The 24,283-nt window shown below is 38.8% G+C and overlaps 1 long non-coding RNA gene across 1 annotated transcript; it reads right to left on the bottom strand.

Annotated features, from left to right (window-relative positions):
- Positions 1-24,283, bottom strand: LOC127445506 (uncharacterized). Its single transcript, XR_007898002.1, has 8 exons — positions 24,199-24,283; positions 21,868-21,978; positions 15,035-15,137; positions 8,686-8,917; positions 8,408-8,579; positions 7,282-8,282; positions 4,876-5,024; positions 1-4,791 (listed from the first exon to the last, which is right to left on the bottom strand). It is a non-coding gene; the product is annotated as an uncharacterized LOC127445506 (long non-coding RNA).

The following is a 24,283-nucleotide window of genomic DNA, read 5'->3' as shown; positions in this document are numbered from 1 at the left end:
TAAAAAAAAAAAAAAAAAAACACAACAACAAAAAAGCACAACAGCAATTGATGAATTATTAATACTTCTGAGAATTATTTTATTTAACAAAATAAAATAATGCTTATTCAAAATAACCACTTCAGAAAAGGGTGCACCATTTCCTGTTAATTTCAGTCACATTTGGTATTTTATAACATCTCAAGTATTCTATAAACAAAAGAATCTCCACTGTGATTAGATTAGTCAACATGAGCCCACTTTGAACATCCTAACATATATATTTAGTGGGGGCTTTAGCCCCTGCAACAAGTTACCCCAATTACATTCTTTTCACTTATTGGATAGTTGTTAAAAATTTGATCACCTTGAACAAAACTGAAAATGACAAACAAGCATTTTGTCTCAAAGTAAATGTGATAATTTCAGGGCCTCTCATTAGTTACATAATTGGAAGCAATTTGAAAAGTGAATAAAAGTTAAATCAAATTACCTCAAAACCTTAGCCTTTAGGCATTGCACGCGACCTCAAGGATAAGAAATTGTGTGCAGTGCATAGTGACAAACAGGTGTTTTGGAAAGTGCTGTGGAAGTTTTTGCTGTTATTTAGTGTTTTGTAAAAAAAAAAAAAAAAAAACTTTACCTTTCAAGTTAGTAAGCTTCTCTTATTGACCTGTTTCAGTGATGTCACTTTTCGCCACAGCCGCCATATTTGTGACAATAAGCGGGAGGACATAATGGTGGTGAATGGAAAAACACCCGAGAAACTATATCAAGAAAAACATCAAAAATGGCTTTTGGTCCATGCCCAGTCCCAGGAAAGGTTCACACAGGTCTGAAGACAGCACACATATTGGCAAATTGAACTTTCATGGACATTTAAAGATATTTTGTCCACTATTCATCTCCATACGCCGACGAGTCTGATGTGTGACCGGCGAGTACACACGGCCACCGGTACTGTACATAACCGTAAACATCTCTCATTCAGAAGTTACAAATGTTTTTGTGTTGTTTTCTGGACTGATTTAGTGACAGTATTTAAAAACATCTGTGATGATCCCATCTGTATGAATGTAGGAGCGAATATGTCACATGAAACAGGTCAATATTGGCCTCTTATATACAGTGGCACCCTTGGTAAATATTGGCATTGCTTATCCTTTTGATCTTTCATTCAAAAAAACTCACAAAAATCTAACCTTTAATTGAAGTAAAACAATTGAGAGAGGGGAAATATCTAATTATTAAATAAATATTTTTCTCCAAAACACGTTGGCTACAATTTTTGGCACCCCCAGAAATTCTTATGAGTAAAATATATCTTAAGTATATTCCCATTCATATTTTACAGTTTTTAGTGCATCTGGGTGACTAGGAACATGTAATTGTTCAGCCATGACTTCCTGTTTCACAGGGGTATAAATATGAGGTAACACACAGGCCAAATTCCCTTAATCATCAATCACAGTGGGTTAGACTAAAGAATATAGTTCTGATGTGCGGCAAAAGGTTTTTGAGCTGCACAAAATGGGAAGTGGTTATAAGAAAATAGTCAAAGCATTGAAAATGCCCATTTCTACCATCAGGTCAATAATTAAGAAGTTCCAATCAACTGGAGATCTTAAGAATCGGCCTGGGGGCCTGGGTAGCTCAGCGAGTAATGATGCTGACTACCACCCCTGGAGTCGCGAGTTCGAGTCCAGGCTGTGCTGAGTGACTCCAGCCAGGTCTCCTAAGCAACCAAATTGGCCCGGTTGCTAGGGAGGGTAGAGACACATGGGGTAACCTCCTCGTAGTCATGATTAGTGGTTCTCACTCTCAGTGGGGCGTGTGGTAAGTTGTGCATGGATCGCGGAGAGTAGCATGAGCCTCCAAATGTGTCTTGCACAAAGAGCCATGTGATAAGATGCGTGGATTGACAGTCTCAGAAGCAGAGGCAACTGAGACTTGTCCTCTGCCACCTGGATTGAGGTGAGTAACTGTGCCACCACGAGGACCAAATAAGTTGTGGGAATTGGGCATTCCAAATTGGGAGAAAAGGGGATACAAATTTTAAAAAAAAAGAATAGGCCTGGAAAAGGACATGTGTCTATATTGTCTCCTCCTACTGTGAGGAGTGTTGGGCCTCATGTATTCAGATAGAAGACAAAGGCAGGCCTAAAAGTCGTAAAACCTAACTCAGCCCCCACACATTCCATGTCGTAAATTTTACTGATAAAAATCACGCCAAAATCAAACAAAGGGAGTCCAAAACAGACTACAAATCCAGGAAGCCTTGCTCACTAAAGGATCGAGCTCTCAACTCCTATTGGATGAGGCACACAACAGAACGTCCCTCAAACATGACATCATCAGGAGTTCAAATAATTCTGAAATGCTTAAAGATTTCGCTTCCAGCGACTTCCTCACTGAATAAAGACGTAGCTTTTGCTGCTCTCCGGTGCAACCTCGTGGCACAAGGGAGTAATGTCCAACTTGAAACTGTAGCCATACAATCTCCATCTTGCTGGACGAGTTGAGATTACTCTGTGTTCAACCAAACACTCTAACGGATCTGAAGGAGACCGCCAAGCAATTCGCATCTTCATCCGTTTGCCTACAGAAGTGAAGAGATTAAAGATTTCCCTTCCATCTTCAATCAAGTCGACATTTCTGAGTTTTCCGCCAGCCCGCCGAGAATCAACAGCTGCACCGCCCACCGACAATCAACAACCGTACCGCCCGCCGACAGAGCGAGGAAACGGCCTCCTGTCATCACCCGAGCCTCAAGGAACCGGGTCAAAGTTAAAGGACGGAGGAAAACACATTCTACCTGTGTCCTCATGCGATTCAAGTAAGAGGTTTACGTCTGGGCAGAGATAGAATATTATAGTGTGTTATTCTTGTGTTTCAAGGTTTTTGCTTGTACAGTTTACGGACCGCCATGTCAAAAACCCGGGTCTACCAGGCTGCTGAGACAACGCGTTTCTGGTGGCACCACAGGGGAAGGTAAGCAGTGGAGCTGATGCAAAAATTTCTGATAGGAGATTCCGCTTGTTAGTAAGGTGACATAATGTAGCTGAACCTAGGGTGCTAGAACTCTCGGAAACAACATGCCAACTTCCCGTGTGATCATGTTGGACTGGTAGCAGGCAAGAAGGATTCTGTCTATATAGTACTTTAAGCACGGGAGCCCTCCCTCTAAAAGCCTAAATTCATCAAACACTTTTAAGTCTTTCTTTAAGTAAGTTGTATAGCATCAGCTTCCAAGAAAGCAACACATAAAGAGAAAGCAAGAGAGAGGGAGAGGGAATCTGGAGAAGGCAGGCAAGTATTTGGTTGTTTGGCGGGGGGTGCTCCATTGTGGTGGGGCTGAAAGGAAGACAATCTTGGGTTCCTTGGGCTTCATCCTTGAGTGGACCAGAAGAAAAATAATCAGGTCCATGAAATCAAAGCTCCTAAACAGGGGGCCAGCATTCAGTCATGAGACTGAAAGACACAAATACATGCACCCAAAATGTATACAAATATTGCTTAAATAAGTTTCAAACATGCAGAGAACAGGGACATGTCTGCATCCTGATCTCACCAAGACCCTCTGATATCCAAAGTGAAAACTAAGCCCTGTTTTGTGTATATATACACACACTCTAAACACCTACGTCTGCCTTTTTGGAAAGAATAAAAGCACAGGTGTCTCTCATCCAACTGTCAGGGTGAGGAATTGATGGATGAACAGACAGACAGACAGACAGGTGGATGAACAGTTGATGGGATGGATAAAAGCTGTTTGCCAAACAGTGTTCAAAATGTTGGTGCGGAAAAGAGGAGAGAAGAGGGAGGAAAGACAAAGAGGGCATGCAGATGGGAAAAAAATAATGCCATGAAAGACGAAAGTGATGAAAGAGCACTGGGTACTGCCAAAGAAAGTGGCCAAGAAAGTATATTTCCATTGAATGTTTTATTCATACTAATGATTGTTTTTTTTTTGTTTTGTTTTTTTTAGATATCTGGGGGTGTTCTCGAAATTAAACACAGCTGAAACACATGAAACACTGTCATGTCTGTGTGGTGTTTCATATTCTTATGTGCACACAGTATGTGGGTATAAAAATGAATCATAAGCCTGAAATCCTATTCACACCAAGTCTACATTTTTGGCATAAAAATGACATGATTTTAAATTGCACAGCAAAATTTAAAAATGAAATAATGCATTCACACTTAGTCTGAAATATTGTATTGCAATGATCTAGCATTTTATATTTAGGATTATCTTTTAGTTTAGGGGAAGTTATATGTGAAAACATACACTGTGCTGTATAAAGCAATGAAATACAATGCATACAGTTTAACCAAATCTAATGTAACAAAATACTATAATAAAAGCCCACCTTTATAACACCATTATATTGGGTCAAGTAATGCTCTCTTTCTGTATGAAGTGAATAACATTTATTTGTTTAAATTGAACACTTGTAAAAATGGCTTTTGAATCGCTCTATGAAAAGATGGTCACTGATACAAGCTACAAACACACACTGTCAATGTAGCTGTCATTTGTCTTCAAACTCTGACCTATTGGCTGAGCTGGTGTTTGGTTTGCTGGTTGTGACTGGATGTCCTGTGTTTGTCCATTAAGAGTGGGCGGTAGTCCAAGCGTCCAGAGGGGTGCGTGTGAAGGATAGAGAAAACCCTCAGTTCTTTCTGGTTCTCACACACTCTACACAGCTGTAGCACAGCACCCAGTTCGGCTGCAGACAGAAGCCCAGTACTGAAGGCATCAAGTCGGGCACAGGCCCTGCGCAGATCCCTGACCTTACGCTGGAGCTACAACACAAACACACAAAATGAGAAAACATACACGTATTCACGCATAGACACGGATATTTTCACTTAAAAATAATGCATCACCCTCTTCCTGATCCTGCAACTTTATGTTCCTGGGGTGTCAAATTCTTTAGTTTCTCTGGGTGATTGAAGGGCAGCTGCCATATTGGATCCATGCTTCCATGTTTGACTCTGGGATATGAAAGGCCTGAGGAATTCTGTGTAGGACACTCCTATTGGGTAAATCAACAATCAAAATTTATGACCGTTAGATTCCTTGAGGACATAATTCAATCATTTTTCAGTGACAATCTTGACGTCCCTTGCATGTTCATGAGTGCTAGTTCACAGTAGCTTGCGATTTCACAACAGAATTTTATTGCTAAAAACAACAGAGTTCTCACGTGAACACAAGTGCCACTGTAAACAAACTTCTCTCATGCACTCATGAGCAAGCACAACAGATATCAATTTTCACCAGAAAAATGTGTTTCTCACAAAACCCTAACGTATGTCTCCAGAAGACTTGGAATATGACACACAACTTTTATGATACTTTTGGGTCCTTTTTAAAGCTTTAAAATGAGGCACTATCCACTGCCTTTTTATTGAAAAGAGGAATCGAGATATTCATTATAACATCTCCTATTGTGTTCCGCATAAGAAAGACATATTGGTTTGGAACAACATAAGAGTGAATAAATTAAGACAATTTCATTTTTGGGGGAACAATTCCTTTAAATGTATTTGGACGAATGCAACAGTAGAATTCTTTATAAGATACCTCTTTATCATACATACAGTATAAGGGACTCTTCATCATTCTAAATGTTTAGGCTTGATCCAAATTTAGATAAAGCAATCACCAACTTGCTCTAAATACAAACATGTTACTTAAATTTTTCACTGACTGAAGCCATATATATCTACCAGTACTACCAATGAATGTGCGAGAAACACAATGTTACCAACAAGCTAACAAACATCCTATTTTATCTCATTTCACCATAGTCAGTTTATGCTAATTTACTTGTAATGGATATCAGGGACTAATAACAAAATGTTTTTCATTTTGGTTCGTTCTGAGCAAAACTGTATTTTTCATTCTGGTTCAGAAGTTCCACAGTCTCCTTTCCAAATGGTAACTGGTTAGAACAAAATAAAAGAACGGTTAATAAAGTCCTATTTAAAATGACAGTATTCTGTGCTGAGGTGTGGGTGAAATACTGATTGCAGTGCTGCCAGATCTCGCAACAGAAACAAGCCACCTGCTCTGGAAAAACAAGCCCAAAAATATAGCAGCAAGCAGCAATTATCAATGTCAAAGCACATATGGAGAGATGACAAAATTATCAGATTTGACAGAAAAGATCCTGTGAATGTCGTCAACACAGTTGTTTTGGCATTGGTTAGGTAACCCTAACCCTAATTGCCTTACCCACAGATGCATGAAAAGTTTTTCTTATGTTATATCACACCCTAGCATCACAAACTGATGAAATTTTGCATGTAACCTCAGAATGGTGTACTGTCCATATGTATTAAGTTTTAAGTTTGGATACTATGCTCACAAGATACAGGCTAATTAGTAGTAATAGGCCACACCCAAAATTTTTTATTGCTTATATCTTCGGAACGATTTGACATATTAAAATTCTTTTGATAACTTTTTGTCAGGAAGGTCTGAAAAAGTAGGATTTTCAAAAAAATCAAAGTGGTAGAAAACTTTTCTTGGGGAAATGGAAATTCACGTGACCATATTATTAGGGGGCACTAATGGTTTCAGAGAAGCAAACATTTTTATTCTAGCCCATTCAGTTCCCGAGTTTTTAGCAAAAACGCAAATTAGCTAATTATAGCCTGGGTATCTCAGATGCTGACTACCACCCCTAGAGTCGCGAGTTCGAATCCAGGGTGTGCTGAGTGACTCCAGCCATGTCTCCAAAGCAACCAAATTGGCCCGGTTGCTAGGGAGGATAGAGTTACATGGAGCAACCTCCTTGTGGTCGCTATAATGTGTGGTTCTCGCTATAGGTGGGGGCGCATGGTGAGTTGTGTGTGAAGGCCGAGGAGAATAGCATGAAGCCTCCATGTGCGCTACGTCTCCGTGGTAATGCGTTCAAGAAGCCACATGATAAGATGTGCGGATTGATGGTCTCAGATGAGGAGGCAACTGAGATTCGTCCTCCGCCACCCAGATTGAGGCGAGTCACTACGCTACCAGGAGGAGCGCACTGGGAATTGGGCATTCCAAATTGGGGAGAAAAGGGGAGAGAAAAAAAATAGCTAATTATAGTGCCACCTTGTGGCCAATTCTCATGAAACTTTAAATATCGTTTCACATAGACACCTTGCTTGTGTATGATATGTTTCATGACCATTGGCCATTCACAATACGAGTTATTAGGTGCTGAAATTTGATTGGCTGCTGGCAACCATTTTTGTTAATTTGATGAATCACCGGAGTTATTAGCAAAAAAGTAAACATACTTTTTATAGTGCCACCTAGAGTCGGATGGGTGTGTGTCTTTACGCCTGAGTAGCGGTTGGGATTCTGAACCACCCTGCCAAGTTTGGGGTCTCTACGACTTACGGTCTCTGATGCCCAGACACTTTTAGGGCAGAAAAATAAGAGGAAGAACAAAAAGAAAATCAGTACAAATACAATTGGGTTCCAGCACCTTCCTAGTAAGCCACTTGCTTGACCAAAATAAGCAAAAATAAGCAAAGAAATGTTTTCCTGTGTGGTGGACTTATCAGCATAGAAATCATAACAAGCATACAATCAATTATAATTATAATGAAGTATCATTTTAATTACAAATCTGCTTCTCAGTCAAAATCCGGCAGCATCAAACCTGTATTAATGCATAATCTCTAACAATAATTCAGTGAAGACTTGGAAACAACAGAGAAATTAACTTTTTACCTCTAATAATGTTTTACTTATATCTGGATTAACCATGCATGCAAAGGAGCAAAAATCATATATGCAAAGTATGCAATGCAGAAGGGCGCCATGTAAAGGGGGGCGCCAGCGGCTCACTAAAGGTGGTGCAATCAGCCTCCTCGCCCCCGAATAGCTTGACAGATACATGGACCCACTCAGAAATGTGTAATTGCGCCCCTGCGTGCATATATACTGTATGTAGTCATAATACAATAATTTTAATAATTTTAAAAATTAATAATTTTTAAGTTGTTAAAAAGGTCTTCACAGAATGTGACATCCATAATGGGGAATTAGGCAAAGAAATGTGTGATGCAGCAGTTTCCTTCAGGATCAAAGCACATGTTTAATTTTTTTCAGGCAACATGAAGTGGTGTAGTTGAAAAATGTACAGTGATAAACCCTTTGGCCTTTGGTTTCATGAAAAAATAACAAATATTGGAACAAAATTAACCAGTTATATCTGGTTACCAGCATTTAAAAATAAAGTTTTCAATCCAGAACAACTGAAAATCGTTTTGTTCCCGTTTTTGGTTATATTCTGCAAAAAAAAAAAAAAACATTTTTAGTCCCTGAAGGATATATTTTAGTAAAAGCACAATTATATCTTTTAACTCACAACTTAAAATATTGGTGGTTTTGACCTGGTTTTGTGTATGTGCATACCTGCCATCGTGATTGATGTCAAATTTCCTGGCCAGAGACCCAAAAGTATCTTTTTAAATTCCTCACTGTTAACAAAGCCTGTTCCAGAAAAATCCATTTCAGAGAACTCAGTCCAGAGATCAGAAACAGACAACTCCACCTGCAGAGACAGGAAGGCAGGCAGGCAGGCAGGCTGACAGACAGACAGACAGATAGATAGATACATAAATGAAAGGATATCTCAAATAATTTTTTAGATGCAGTTTAATATGCTCCACTGTAGAGACTCAAACCCCCACCTTGGCCCGTAGAGCATCAATTAGTATATCTGACACGTAGTTGAGTCTTTTGTAGAGGCACATGAGGACATTATCTCCACGTTTGGGGGGATTGTGCTTGGCATTGGGGTAGCAGCAGGATTTGGGCGAAGGGCCAAAATTACATATAAACTCTTAAAATTACACAGTTCCATCCTGCTGGGTGAGCAAAGACCACAACCTCTCCACGAGTTACCTAGGATGGAGTTCTAACCTGGGCAGGGTGAGAGGGCGAGATGGAGAATAAGAAGAAAAATGTGAGGTAAGTGGGATTCATGAATTCTATAACTGTGAAATTGGGTGACAATGTAGATATATAGGCTTGCTTTTAGAGAATAGATCTTGAATATAAGTATATTTTGTCTTTACTGTACTCGCAGAAGTATAACCAAGTGAAAAAATTACACCTATATACAAAATACACTTATTTTTACGATACATTCTCATAAAGCAAGTCTAAATATCTTATATGTTGCTTCTCAAGTAAAAGTATCTTGTTTTAAGGATTTTTAGACAATTTTAAGTGGAAAACAAGACAAAAACACTTGATAACAATAGGATTTTTTGCAGTGAATTTCTTTACTGAATTAAACTTAATAAAAAGTATTTTTTTCCCCCATTTAATTCAGTGAATGTCATTTAGAGGTGTTTTAAAAGATAATTTTGTCCTCTTTACTATTTATTAGTAAGCACGTTTAAACAAAACGTAGAATAGTTGAATAATCGTTCTAATAATCATTAGATTAATCGATTATCAAAATAGTTGTTAGTTGCAGCCCTATTTCAGATTCAACAAATTCAGGCTAAACAGATCTTAAAGTCTGACTTTAAGGTTGTAGAACATCTTATTTGGTGCAGTTTCTGAAACCCTTATAAGTTATATATAGTTAACATTGAGTGTAGAGGACAAAAAATAAATAAAGCTTCGGCTAGACTGAGATTAAATGAACTGGGTGGTGGCAAAAATCACTATTACTCTCACTCACATTTAAGTTTTGGAATTTTTCAAAACGTCTTTTCTTAAGTGTTAAACTTCATGAATGTAGCTCACCCTGCCCTATTTAAGCTACGCACATGAATGATACCTAAAATTGTCTGGCTTATTACATTTTGATCAGACTTACGATTTTCACCATGTGGAAATTAAAAATCAGCAAAAAATTCAAATAGACTTAAATTCTCATGATCTCATAAAAATCACGTTACAGTTGCAAAAGTTTTGAAAAACATAAATTACATGCTTCATTACACATTTCGCTGCAATTTCTCAGTGAAATCTCCAGCAGGGGGGTGCCAAAAGCTAATGAAATGGTATCCTAACCAGAGAAGGTTTTAAAGGTGAATGTTAGATGAAGGTTTTAATGAGTAAAACGTCCCTCCCTAACCTAAAACTTTAACCTAAACCTAACCAAAAGCATGCAAAAGCAAATGAGAGGTGAACAAAACAGACAGTTAAAACACAGTTTGCAAAAATGTAGTTGCAGTTACATTCATTCTATGAGACAAGATTTAAGGAGGACCCAAATCATTTCTAGGGACCAGAATATCATAGACTTGGGGATGGGCTCTTTTGACTTGGGCCAATAAATAACCACATTGTAACCACCCAGAACACCCTAGCAACCACTTAGCAACCACCCAGAATAACTTAACAACTGCATAGCAGTGCACTAATAACCACTCAGAACACTTTATCAGCCACATAGCAATGCATTGGCAACCACCCCATCATGATGGCAAAGTTTGGACGGGTAAGCACCACTCATATTTTTTTCAGAAAATGTAAAAATCCAGCCCTAAAACTTTTTTATCTGGACCATTCTGAGCAAAACACCAGGTTCTGATGGTTATGTGTGCATTTATGTGTTTGCATGCATACATATGAGAGTTTATCTGCAGTGTAGGAATCAATCACAGAAGCAACAGTTTCCCACCAGACATATACACAGTCTTCACTGTGGGAGCCAGAGAAGTTGGCACTGATATGTTAGCCAAAACCTCTGTGAACTTGGTTGCTGTAAAGCCTGTTAGTGTCACTAATCTCTGAGCTGGCGAAGAGAGTTCAGTTCACCTTGGACTGGTTGGCACCGTGTCTCTCTCTCTCTGTGCACCAGTGCCACACCACAGATTATGCAAATCCACCCGCGATGCCCTCCATTCAGACCATGACTCCTTTTAAGCCTGCTGCCATATTCCAGCCAAAAAAAAAAAAAAAAAAAAATAGAGAGATAAAAGAGGGTGATCTGGAAAAAAGAATGAGAAAAGTGTTTGAGAGAAATCACAGAAGGGTCAAAGGAAGAGCTGGATAAATAAAGGAGAGTAAATAAATAGATACATAATTTATAGAAAAAGAAGATTTCATTAGAGTTTAGTTCTCTAAGTTCAGTTAATCACGTTTAGCACACAGGCAAAAAGAAAGAGAGTACAAGATGAGGCAGAGGTAAAGAATGGGCAAGACAAGCGGTTGAAGGAAAGAGACAAGATAGATAGAGAGAGAGGTTTGGTACAGGAAAATATAGACAAAACAAAACAGAGAGTGGAAGAGCGTGGGAGACCAAATCGCTTAGACAGAGAGCAAGTTAGACATGAGAAATATCACAACAGAGAATGACTGATGGCTTGAATAGGACAGCGGTTCTCAACCGGGGGGGTCGGGCCTGAAAATTGTGCAGAATTATTTAACATAACTTATGTGATATGTAAGTAATTTATCAATGAAATGCTCGATTATAAACTTATTTGCACCACGGAGCTCTCATTCACAACTTTTTCACGGCAGCATACTGTACTACAAAAAACAACAAACTTGCTACCACAATGCTAGGTGCACCAGGTGGTTGCCAGAGCATTGCTATACAGTTTCTAGGGCAGTTGCTAATATTCTAGTCCCTACATTAGGCTTGGGTCCCTCCTTCAAAGTAATATAGGATTGTTTTGGCAGTTTTCTTCCTGAACGCTGAAGCGTTCCACAATTCATTACGGAAGTCTGTTTGAATTTTCCAGTCTCCAGTGTTTTCACTCACATAGGTATATTTAGCAGATAATGTAATGTTTTGCATATTAAAAAGTTCAATATTTAAGTCCTTCTTTTGTTTTTGGTGATTTGCATTCTACGTGCTGGACAGGGAGGAGAATTTATGGTAAAAACTGACTTAAATATTGATCTGTTTCTCACCCACACTTATCATATCACTTCAGAAGATATAGATTTAACCACTGGAGTTTTATGTATTACTTTTAATACCCGTATTTTGGATGGAGTTACAACATCCTGTATGGGACGACTCTTGTCCCATATTTCATCCGTGAAACGCTCAAGGAGGACACATTGGAGCAGCATTTATTTTGCATACTAACTATTCCAGACACAGATGGAGCTCTCTACTGAAGCATTTGTGACTGGCAATGTGAGGCATGGAAGCCTAGAAAGAGTACGCACAGAATACTGAAAAAAGTATACCTTTATATCTAGCGGGGTACAGGGGCATGCTCACCAGGTGAGACACACAAACCGTTCAATTTTGGTGACTTTGAGAGAAGCATTTTTATTTATTTTTTTGTAGGGTATGTTTAGCATTCATGGAACTATTGGCTAAAGCATTTTTAAAGACAGCAACTGCTCAGAAGAGTTCTCGTGATAGAAAGGCATGACGCAGCGCAACAAATAGAGCAGAACGCAAATGTCTCGAGACGTGTTTTTAACAGTTTAAGTTCTTTTTAACACGACATGCTGTCTAAAAATGCAGTGCTCCAGTGAGAGATGCTAAAACACAGTGTAATGGGACGCAGTTGTCAAAAAACATCCATCTAGCGAATGTTTACATGGTAAACGACTGAAAAACAGCACGAACGGACACAAAAACACATTCGATGTGAACAGCTCCTTGTTCACACAGGACTTGCTGAAGTTTCTCAAAGTTACCTCTCAAAAATGCAACCTTTTGTTTCAGTTGATTGTAGGTAAATATCCACTTTATCCATCCCACGCTGTTTGTTCTCTGTGTTCGTAAATATCCCGATACTGTTTTAATGAGTTGAGAAACCGCTCCAAAAGATTCCACGAGAGAGCGTTCTGAATGAACTGGACTGCATCACGAATCCATTCAGGCTGTTTTGCAAGCTCATTTGGCTAATTCACTGAAAAGAACTGACTCAAATTAATGATTCATTCGTGAATCGGGCATCACTAGTTCTTTTAAACAGCCAACAGGAAGACGAGATGCATGTCATTGTTGCTGAAATATTCTGAGAGTAAATGTCAGTTTCTCAGGTCAGTTGGCGCGCTCATGGTATGCATTTCAACACGTTCTAGCAACATTTCCCAAACAGTAAATGAAAGAGGCGATCCCAGACGTAATTATGCAAGCTGAAATGTGATTTTCATTGGATTATGAATGAAAACAGACAGGCTGTGTTCAGACTGTTCCAATCATCTCTTTCTATTTTTAACGTTAAATACAGACAAATCACTTATGATTTGTCAATCAAGAATGCAACCAACAGTAAAGAAGGACTCCTGCCCTCCGCAGCCAATCACAGCGCCCCCTTCGTGATTGGGGCCTGGGGCTTCAGCCCTGCCTAGCCCTTATGTTAATCCGGCCCTGATACTTACGTGTGTCAATAGAGCCGTGGCATTCACTCAAACGTGCTGCGCATGCATACTATATATTTACTTATTAAACATAGACTTTGGCGATTAACAAAGCTGTATGTCTAAAAGAGACTTTGAATAAAATGCATGAATAAGTTGGATTACTTTAATGGTGCTTTTATGGTTCTATTATGTCATCTTTGGAGCTTGACAGTAACAAACATGACTAACACACAGTATCAGATTTGGATCGGACTCGTCGAACCAATCTGTCTAAAATCATCAGTATCGGAGCCAGTACCGATCCAGGTATCGGATCAGTGCATCCCTTGCCTGAACTGATGCAAAGATGTCTGATGGAATATTGCGCTTATCAATAACTCTAAATGGGGTAGATGTCAGGGTATTGAAACATCCGGAAGCAACCTATCGAGTTCCCAGGTCCCTAGATATAGCTCGGGTCTCTACTTCAATGCAAGTCTATGGATTTTTTTGGCATGTTCTATTCTCCAACAAGTAAAAATCAAATAATTCATGTCCATAGTATAAACAGTGCAGGACGAGTTATGTGCTGAAAATGAAAACCCCTAACCACATTGCACTGTAGATACACAGGGATAGAAATACATAGATACACAGGGTTAGCAAGCGAGCTGAGAGTGAGAGTAATCATCTACAGTGGGCATGGGAACATCTAAACAAGTGTGCAGTAGGCCATAGAAAAACCCACAGATCTCACCGTGCCAACAAATCTCTCAGCATCCTCATACCGAATACATTGTTATTCATGGAGAAAAAAAAGAGCAGACTTGTTAACTTGCACAATTAAAGCATCATTTGCCAGAGAAAAGCCCCACTTTCCAATGGCATTGTCTTAGCAGACAAAAGATCTATAAGAGCTAGTGCTGGGAGACCCGGTTGGACCTCGTAGGTCTTGTGAGACACACAAGGGATGCTTGTGTCACAACCGCTGACTCTGTGAGAAATCCAGGGCTGAACACCGCAGAGAAATATTTATTGATTTGGCATGGTAAAGACAATGAGGAGGAATGCATAACACATTCCAGCATATACTTCAACTGTGTGTGTGTGTGTGTGTGTGTGTGTTTTGGAGACAACCATATAATTTTTTAATATATTATTTTTAATAATAATAATCACAGTAAACTTAAATTCATCCACAAAGTATTATAGTTCATTAGATTAACTGTAAGCCATAGTTGCCAAAAATCGTAGTAACAAACATGATAGAATTCTATTTATGTGCGGCCACAGTCGTATACAAGAATAATTTCGGTTGGTCAGTCGTTATAGAAAAATTAACTTGATTAACATGATAATGACCAGATCACTACATTATCCCTGACATAATAAAAATTTATTTTCAAAGCACAGATATGAGAATTTATGGTAAAAAAAAGGACATACATTTTGGTTTGTTTCTCAAACACACCAATGATATCGCTTCTGAAGATATGGATTTCACCACTGGAGTTGCATGTATTACTTCTGTTTCCTTTATGTGATTTGTGGAGCTACAAAGCTAAAAACCTTTGTTTGTGTTCTGCTGAAGAATAAAGTCATACACATCTGGGATGAGTAAATGATGAGAGAATGTTCATTTTTGGGTGAACAATCCCATTAGAAAGTATGTTGAAAAGTAGTATTTGGAATATTATATTGATAATGTTGACTGAAATAATACTGAGCTCAAACCTGATATCAAGACTGATATAATACCTAATGGTCACTCCAATCTGGTTCCACTGAGCCCTTCTCCTGACTTGAATCATTATTCAAGGCAGACTGGGCAGCTGCCTGGAAGAGGCTGGGAACTCCTTTCCTGAGGGAGCAAGAAGAAGAGAAAGTCTTTCAGACCATAGCTTTGGTTTACAGATCATATGTGATTACCTCATGCTATGAATAGGAATCCCTGAGAAAACCATAAAATGAGTGATTCGCTTTGTGTTTCTGAATTTCCAGAATTCCAACTGTTCTCGCTTTAGTGGCGAGCAGGGAGAGCTACAAGACCTTACAGTGAAACGGCCTTGCTGCACTGACTGTTTTGAGAGCAACTGGTGTGGTCAAACCATGCAGACACCCGATGGTCTTGAAGTGTTAGCTAAACTATGAAGAAGCACATGAGAAAAGCTAGACGCACAAAGTCCAGACATGGCTAATGTGTTTCCTGTGCGCTTGGATGGGTTGAAGGGGGCCGGGCTTGCCTGAGCGGATAGCCGTATCTCTTTTGTGCTCAAGAGAGGACAACCACTCCCCACGCTTTGGGGAGCATTCTAGGCCATCTAAGGGCCACAGTCCAAACGAGGTGGGTGGAACGCTGGCTTGAGAGGTCATGAGCTAGAGCAGCCAGTGACAGTCTGGTTAAAGGGAGAGAAAGAGAACAGGGAGAAAGAGATGGCAAGGTTTAAAAGATAGATATGCTCAAAATAAGAATGTTCATTGTGGTTCAGAGAGATGAAAAGCAGTGACACTGACTACAAGAGGCATTACGTTTGTGTATTGTTTGTGGCTCTGACAAAGTTGTTAGTATGCCTTCAAATGGTTGTTTGAAGGGCATTCTTTATTTCAGTGTTTTAGCAAAAAGGCTGACCTGAATATGGGCCAGAAAATGTACAAATCCAAAGCACTGGTGTTAACAAACATTTTGAACGTGAACGTGTGTTTAAGTAAGTGTTTACTAAAAGCTGTGTGAAAAGTTCTTGAAAAAAAATGCTATTAAATAAGGACTGTGTTTCCATCTGCCAACTTCCTAGTCACAGCAGAGCTACATCTACATACTGATAATTCATCATAAAGGTTGAGTATATTAGTGGAACTGTTGGATGCTGAGAGAACTGAAGGAAGAGACCTTGTGACCCAGCCACGGACATCTCAGCAGGACTCCCATGTCTAACACCCCTGCCACAAAACCAACACAGCAGGAAGTGACATCGGCGTAAAGCCAAATAAACTAACCACACAGCAACTACCCAACACTTTTTTACACAGCACACAGACACCACACACTGTTCAAAGTGCAAAGAGTCCAACATCCTTTGAGTGTGGTATCACAAGGTGTTCATAAAATGTAAACTCTAAAATATCCATATAAAAAAATAAAAAAATAAAAACAGACATTTGGAGGAACTTTCTAAAGCACACTGATTCTAGTAGAAATATACAGATACTTCTACCGATGCTATAGCTTTCTCAGATGTTCTTAAATGTAAAAAATAAACTAACTAAATATTACTCTAAAAACAAGAATTAGCTTCAGAAAAGGTGAATTTAGCTGAAAGGTGAGTAGTTTGCATCAGGATGAAAACATTTTATTCTAATAACAGAATTGCAACTAAGAAAAAAAGTTGAAATATTTTCATTTATTTGTCTCTAAAAAGCCTCTAAAATCTCTTTAATCTCACAAACCTCTGTAAACTCAGACTGTGAGGTGACGTAATGATTTATAGACCTAATCAAATGAATTTAGACATTTTAACATGCTTTTTAACAACAGGTTCAGATTGAATTTTGAGCCATCGGCCGACCCCCTCTCAGCCTCAGATCACTGATCCTCAGAGAGGAGAGACAGTATGTTGTTTTAACAGATGAGGGGTCGGTTTAATTCCTCGCAGACCCACTGTTCTCCTCAAGCAGAGATAGAGGGATTTTAAATTAAAAGAAGAGGGAGCGTGAGGGAGGAAGGAGTCCCTATACTCGCAGAGACAAGACTCCCACAGAATGAATGGGCTGCTTATTTTTTTTCATTTCATCTCATCTGAGGATGGATGGAGTGAGTGAGGGAGTAAAAAGAGGAATAAGTAGATGCACATTTATCACGTTTGGAACTGTATTGTTTGGTTTAATCTGGGCCACCATTTGAGAGCAGGAGACGTGTGTGTGTGTGTGTGTGGAGAGAAGAATGTGCGAAAGAGAGTACAAGAGCCACATGAGAGCGCTGCAGGGGAGAATCTGTGCATTACACAGATTTCAACCAACTACAATTTAAAACTTATGTAAACTGATGTCAAACTTTAAAGTAAAATGAAAAGTAAAAAAGTGGTGCCAAAGTTACAACCTGCCGTGATTGTTGCACTTTCTCAAGCACTTAAGTAGAAATCAATGTGGTAAGTTAAATGGATAGAAACAAAGATGTTTTTATAACAATCTTTGACAACATGTAATATAAGCAGTAGTGATATTATTGCTAGATCTTTCTGCATTTTGTCACATTACACCTTTTATCTCTTCTTCTCACTCTTGCACCTTTGCCATTCTGCACATTTCCCCCCAACATGTTTACTACTGTCATTACATCATAAGATGATTTTTAGGTTGGTTTGCAAATGATGGTCTCTGATTTTATATGCATTTATATGTATAGGACTATGTATTCAATGCCTCTTTAATAAAAGAGAGTCACATTGTGTAGTCACAGTGTGTGTGTGTGTGTGTGTTTGTGTGTCCAGTGTCCCCTACAGCTGCAGCTTCAACGGATTACCCATCATCCACATGGCAACATTACACAAGTCGTTCTTTGAACAAAAGTCATGGCTGCTATTAATGAGATGTTAATCCCGGGCAGCGCTACCTCCCAGATCTGCTTCCACTGACAGGGGAAGAATGTCCAAACGGCCTGCTCACAACACCAAGCACAACACTGTGGCCATTGTCACCAGCGCTGGTCTGAGCCCTGGACCCAGCTCAAGGAGTTATCCCCTTCCATCCCGATCCTGTCCCCACACCCCCGTCTCAACCCCTTCACACCCCATGAATAAAAATGAAAGCCCTAAATGGGTGAAGGAAAAAGGCAGGAAGGGAGAGAGAGAGAGAGGGAGAGAAAGAGGAAAAACTAAATGTTTTGCCAGAGATTAGGGTGGGATATCTGGGATTTTGACGTCTGAGGTTCCCACACGAAGATCTGACATCTACCCATCTTTGGGACGCTCGTTCTCTCTGTCTCAGCATAGGGACCACACAAACTGTGAGGGGCCCAACAATCCTTAGACTGCTTTAAAATTGGTAGAGGCAGAGGCTATCAAGCTGAAGAATGGGGTTGAATTAAAGCAGACAACTACACACACTAGTTCTCTAAAACACCAGAAGTTTACAGTACAAGCTCCATTTGCACACCTTAAAATGGCTATGTACTTAAATATTTCAGGAATTTGATAGGAATTGGTAAAACAAGCCTAATCTCATGAAAATTACGTGACTATGGCAACATATTTGCAAAACGTAATTACATGCTTCATTACACATTTTGCTGCAGTTTCCCAGTGAAATGTCCAGCAGGGGGCATCAATAGTGATTGAAATGGTGTGGTAGTCAGACGAGGTTTTAAATGTGAATGTAAGAGGTTTTAATGAGTAAAATGCACCCCTCTAACAAAAAACTTTAACCTAAACCTGACCAGTAGTGTCCTAAAAGCAAATGAGAGGTAAAGAATACAGACATCCTTACCCTTAACCAATGCCTTAACCTAACCGATAGTGTCCTAAAAGGAAATGCGATATGAAAAGCAAATTTTCTAAAGCAGCCACGTCATTTCGTGTTTCTTCTATGACACTTTTGTGTCACGTGTCAACTTGAGTGCTTAGCTTGGCTCGAACCTTGGTCTTCTGAGTTCCAAGTCCAACACATCCTCTGTGAGTTCATTCTACGAGACTAGGTTGGAAAAAAACACAAATAGGAACAAATAGGATCTCTAGAATGTCTTCCATGTCTTGAAATGTTTCTCCTTTAGAAGCTGAAAATCCTAAAGGGATTTAAATGGGAAAACAAATGAAGACTGTTAAAGATGAAGACTTCACAGATTTTTCTCCTGAGATGAAGACTCTATTCTCATATGTGTCACCTCTAATTGTCAGAGATTTCAATAGGAACTCTCAATAGAAAATTTGTCATTAAATCTGCCTTGTGCTATCCACATAAATTTAATAGCTCTATAATTTTAATGTAAGTCAAAAAAAATTTCTCTTAAAGGGATAGGTCATCCAAAAATTGTGTCATCAGTTATTCACCCTCATGCTTTACCGAACCTGCTTCTTTCTTCTTGGAACACAAATGGTGATGTTAAGCAGGCACTCTTTTTATAATTTCATTATGGATAAAAGATGCAAAGAAAATGAATTGTGACTGTGGCTATCATTCTGCCTAACATTTCCTGTTGTGTTCCACAGAAGAAAGAAAGCTATGCTGGTTTGGAACAACATAAGGTTGAGTAAATGATGACAGAATTTTCAAGGCATTTTAGGATAAACATCTGAGACAAAGTAAAAGAAAACTCCATTATATCTCCTGAACTATGAAAAACCAACACTGGAGCAATAAAATCTTTGGAATGCGGAAGTAAACTTTAGTAAACTTCAATACCGGTGAATGGTAGACCAGAGCAAATATTATTTTTGCGTTCCCATTTGCTTCAAAATTGCACCTAATTAATGCCAGGGTAATATAACACAAAGGATAATACTATAAATGTAGATTAAAACGTGTTATCACAGTCTGTGAAAAAGGTCCTTACCTCTTCAATATGCTTGCAGTCTCTCAAAGAGCTTCCTAATGACAGCAAAATGTAAGCAAGCTTCAGCTTGAGCAGCAAATCAACTCTGTTTTTAAATTGTCAGCAGTTAAGAAAAGATTTTTATTTCTATCTAAACACAATGTATTTATTGCATACTGTTACAAATAAACATCCAGTAAAATGTACAATAATGTGATTCAACTTAAAAGGAACATTAAACTGTGATGTGAGTGGTGTTAATCTGGTGAGGTCTGAATGTTGACAGCCAAAGCTCTTTTTGACTAACATGTCAAAGTTTCACCCAAACAGAGGAAATGCCACACAGGAACTACTGACACCGGGATCAGCCTATTTTAGCATGAATGATTTAGCATTTCTCATGGGACAGAATGAGAGAGAGACTGAGGGAGAGTTTGTAGCCGTCATTGGCGGTGCATGGTCGGCCTTTCTCACTGTTCTCTGTGAGTATAGAAGTTCTAAAGTTTTCTTTCTCTCTATTCAGGAGGTGCCTTGGTGCATGGGCTTTTTCCCCACTGTTAGTATTACAAAATCCCCATTCAGTATAACCCTTGTCACCTGTCAACTAAGCCAGGCTGGTTTTCTAGGTCTTTATCCCCTACACGCACTGAGAGAGAAAATAAAATGAGCAGCTAAGCTTATACCCTGCCCCCATTTGATGCATGCACACACCCTAGACACACACACACACTAAAACCGCATGTCTCAGAGCTGCTACTCTTGCAGATTAAAATTCATTACCCTGTTCTATTTAAGAAACGTTTACATTGCGTTGGTTATTCTTCGTCATTCATTAGGTGGTTAGGGGAGTTCACATGGGTCCCCCAGGGTGGTCAGATCCTAATCCTCATATCCATTGATTTAAAAGCATCTTCGCACAAACTCTGAAATTTAAGGGGCTCATAACAACTAAAACATCCCATAATCAGTTATTTTCATAGTTCTCTTTTTGTTCGGTTCACTACAAAACATAGGCTATACGTTGCATTTATTTTACCACTGCTTCTCACTGTGTTTTCAGCTTGCATAAATGTGATTTAATACATTCAGAGTTGAAATTTGAACAAGTTCAGTTGATCCATGAATTTATTTGGTAAACAACATGCAAAATGTTCTAAGCCAACAAGCAACCAACAAGCATTCTACTTTAAAATAGATATGGGATACTGAATAAAAATACTCAGAACAACTGAAATATGACTTCTAAAATTCATGTACACAATCTATATACATATATATGTATATATGTACATATAAACTGCATATAAAGTATATTTTGCTTCTGCATCCTAACAGTGAATTGCAATGGATAAAATACAAAAGAGGAGCTGAGAGCCACCCTGAAGCATGATGTCACTAGACACTAGACTAATCTCTTCCCTCTCTCTGAATACAAATCATGCAAACAGTTGCAGTTTTGAAAAAAGCCAAAGAACACAAAGTACTACTACATTTTGACTAATACACAATCCAATGAAAGGATTTATAATCGATGGCATGTATTGTCTGTTGGATAAAAACACTCAGGATTTTATATATATATATATATACATACACACATACACACACACACACACACACACACACACACAACGTAATAGGAACAATTACATTTTAAAAATGTAATTTGTCACACTGAAGGACCATTTAAAGTAAAAAATGTGATTACAAATTGTGAAATATTGAAAGAAATATTGACCAGTTACAATATCTAAAATATACACTTTCCAATTTTCATGTATATACTTATACTGTATATATATATATATATATATATATATATATATATATATATATATATATATATCATTTTAATCTAAAGTCTTGATATGCATTGTTATGTGTCAATGTGTCAATTTCCCCAATATCCTTCTTGGCAGACCAATCATTTTGGACAAATTCCAAGATGTGTTTTACTCATCTTTTACTGTAATTCATTAATACATTAACAGTCTCCAAACACAGGCTATCACAACCCATTCTACAAATTGTTCTGAGAGGGCTTATGGTGCAACGTGTGAAATGTCTGTACCTGGTGTCGAAGGCTGCCATGAAGACGGGGTACTGCACATTTCCGTTACGGTCAAGAGGAAGCCTGTTCAACAGCCGCTCAAACTGAGGGTCGGAAATCTCCAGGCCAAACCTGTGGAGAAGGTCGGGGAGAGGTCAGCATGGGGTCACCGATGACACTGCAGGCCAAGAGTCCACTCATCAGGACCGGTCAGTCCAGCGGGCCCTAAGCATATGCCACACACTGACCCTCGCACACACTGCAGAGTCAAGAGGTCATAAGGTCAACTGCCCTCTTCACCCGGCCATCGCACAGAGCTGGACACACAGTGACCAGTCAATCAAGGGATTAGACTTCACATGCACGTAAACACACCCCCAAATATTCACTCGCACAAACTACAACCTTCACTCGCTCCAGGAAACACAGATAAAGACAAATTAGCTTATCAAACATTCTGAATAAAATGTGAGATTGTCCTTCAGATCTGAAAGACATAGTCCACACTGACTACAATACTACATGCACAAATAAAGAGGATTATGTGAGGTAAATGTGTTTTAAAAGACAGAGGGAAAAGACAGGGGAGTTTCAAGCCGTAATAAAATTACCAAATTAGGTTATCACTCAGTTTAGATAACAGTCAGAAATTAACCAGGGCTTAGGGCAAAAATGTGACAAAAAGTGACAAAAATGCCCTACAAACTTAAAATTCCCCTGTAGTGAATTCCTGGGGGTGTTTGTTGTTTTTTTTTTAACCATTATCTAACATTTGTAATATTTCATGATATTCTGGGCCCATGTCATTATGGGTTTAGTGCCTCTGTAGACACTGTAGTAACTCAGTGGCTGTCAGTTATTTGTATTTACTGTCTAAAAGGCGAGTGTTGTTGAATGTGCAGCTAGTATGAATTTTTTGGATGATGACGAGAAAAACATATTTTAAGGGTTTCTGGGTTCAACACAAGTTCAATCAACCACTTTTCTTCAAAAAAGGCAAAAAGATGGGTTACAGTGAGGCACTTACAATGGAAGTGAATGTTAAAATACTCACAGTTTCAAAAGTATATCCACAAGACATAAACAATATGCATGTAAACATTGGCAGCAGCCATATCACCCTGTAGCTGAAGACTGGTTGCCCACTGAAGCTAAGCAGAGTTGAACCTGGCCATTACCTGGATGGGAGACCTCCTGGGGAAACGAAGGTTGCTGCTGGAAGAGGTATTAGAGAGGCCAGCAGGAGGTGCTCACCCTGCGGTCTGTGTGGGTCCTAATGCCCCAGTATAGTGATGGGGACACTATATTGTAAAAAGGCACCGTCCTTCAGATGAGATGTTAATCTGAGGTCCTGACTCTCTGTGGTCATTAAAAATCCCAGGGCACTTCTTGTAAAGAGTAGGGGTGTATCCTGGCCAGATACTTGCCATTGGCCCTTCTCAATCATGGCCTCCTAATAATCTCCATCCATTAATTGGCTGTATCACTCTACTCTCTCCTCTCCACCAATAGCTGGTGTGTGGTGAGTGTACTGGTGCACTATGGCTGCTGTCACATCATCCAGGTGGATGCTGCACACTGGTGGTGGTTGAGGAGAGTCCCCTGTTTACTGTGTAAAGTGCTTTGAGTGAAGTGTCAGAAAAGTGCTATATAAATGTAACATTCATTCTTGTTTTTAGTGTGATAAAATAACTTGCTAACATTTTGTGTGTAAAGTTATAGCCAATTTTAACAGATTTACAGCTCAAATAATACAGTACATGAGGTTTAACAGAAGACTTAATGCAAGTGCTTTTATAAAATTATAAGCTTCACATTTCTGCCTTTCAACACTTCAAAAATTGGCCCCATTCACTTCCACTGTAAGTGCCTCACTGTAACCTCAATTTTCTTTCTTTTTTTATTTATTTATTTTTTAAAGAAAACAAGTCAAAATTAATTTTTGTGGTAATCAACATTATGCCACAAATGCTGTTGAGCTTAACTTTGATTGAACCCAGAAAATTCCTTTAAAATGCATTCTAGCAGAGGGCTTATTGTGTAATAATATCTTTGCATTTGACCTGATTATATACAGTACAATCATAAAAGTAACCGTCATAGCATTTCTTTTTTATTATTATTATTATTTGATTAAATCAAAGTATTTGATTTTCTTTTGTTTCGTTTTTTGGTTGCTTTTATTTGTTAATGTCTAACACTAGTTTAGATCTTAATAATTATAAAAACATATATATTAATGATGCATTTTGAGATATGAGTAAATTAATCAGCCTAGGCAAAGAGTAGAATGCGAGGAGTAGAAGGAGGAGATAGAAATAATTACGGAGACAGAGTGTACTGTATGTGTACCTGCTCTCTGTGGCTCTTGCTCTTCCCCCTGACTAATAGTTCCTTTATTCAGTTTATCAATGTTCCTATGCAAACACACACATTG

The sequence above is a fragment of the Myxocyprinus asiaticus genome, chromosome 8, assembly GCF_019703515.2.
Source record: "Myxocyprinus asiaticus isolate MX2 ecotype Aquarium Trade chromosome 8, UBuf_Myxa_2, whole genome shotgun sequence".
Classification (NCBI taxonomy): Eukaryota; Metazoa; Chordata; class Actinopteri; order Cypriniformes; family Catostomidae; genus Myxocyprinus; species Myxocyprinus asiaticus.
This window is presented reverse-complemented; position numbering and strand designations above follow the sequence as displayed.